We start from the raw sequence: 874 nt of genomic DNA on the forward strand, positions 1-874 counted from the left end.
AAATAAACAATCCATGGATTGTTTATTTAAAATGTTACAGTATATAAATTTAAATTATTTTATTTAAGGGGGGAGTAACAGGTGATGACTGGATGTGATTGCAGCCTGGCACATGTCATGACAAAGTTTACTGAACTTGAACTTGAACTACTGTATCCCCACTTCACGTTTTTTCACTTATCGTGGGTGGGCGTGGTCACAAACACCCACGATAAACGAGGGACTAGTGTACTGTTTTGTACCAAATGTTTACTTGTGCACAACACAAGCGTGATTTTGCTCTTTACATTCAAACTAAAACAATTTTGTTCGATGAGATGAGAGTTCAGTCTCGACAGAAACAGCTGAAAAGGAGTCACCTTTTCTGGACAGGTTGCACAACGCCTGCCCAATGATATTATATAGTCCCCCAAATGTGAAAGTGAAACATCACCTAGTTGACTAAGATAAAACTAGTAAGTGGATGAATAAAGAGGAGGAAAAAACTAAAATGAAATTATTGTTTATATTTATTTAATTTAATGTACCCTTTATTTATACAGGTCAGGAAGTCTCATTGAGTCACGAGGACTCATTTTCAAGAGAAACCTCTTCTAGACAGACAGCACATGAAGTACAGACACAACAACAAAAAGCAATAAAAACAAAATATAGTGTTATAAAAACTCTGTTACTGTTAGCAGCGTGGTCCTGTTAGCAGCGTGGTCCTGTTAGCAGCATGGTCCTGTCAGCAGAGCAGTTCTGTTAGCAGTGAAGTTCTCTTAGCAGCGTGGTTCTATAAGCAGCATGGTCCTGTTAGCAGCGTGGTCCTGTTAGCAGCGTGGTTTTGTTAGCAATGTGGTCCTGTTAGCAGCATGGTACTGCCAGCAGAGCG

The 874-nt window shown here is 39.4% G+C and overlaps 1 protein-coding gene across 1 annotated transcript in view; it reads left to right on the forward strand.

Moving 5' to 3' along the window:
• The window catches only part of LOC119426981 (protein kinase C-binding protein NELL1), a gene marked incomplete at its 5' end in the record, with an annotated part of 564,971 nt that overhangs the window by 12,170 nt on the left and 551,927 nt on the right, over positions 1-874 (forward strand). The gene's annotated exons all lie outside the window — the stretch shown is intronic.

This window comes from Nematolebias whitei, chromosome 2, assembly GCF_014905685.2.
Source record: "Nematolebias whitei isolate Nwh7 chromosome 2, NemWhi1, whole genome shotgun sequence".
NCBI lineage: Eukaryota > Metazoa > Chordata > Actinopteri > Cyprinodontiformes > Rivulidae > Nematolebias > Nematolebias whitei.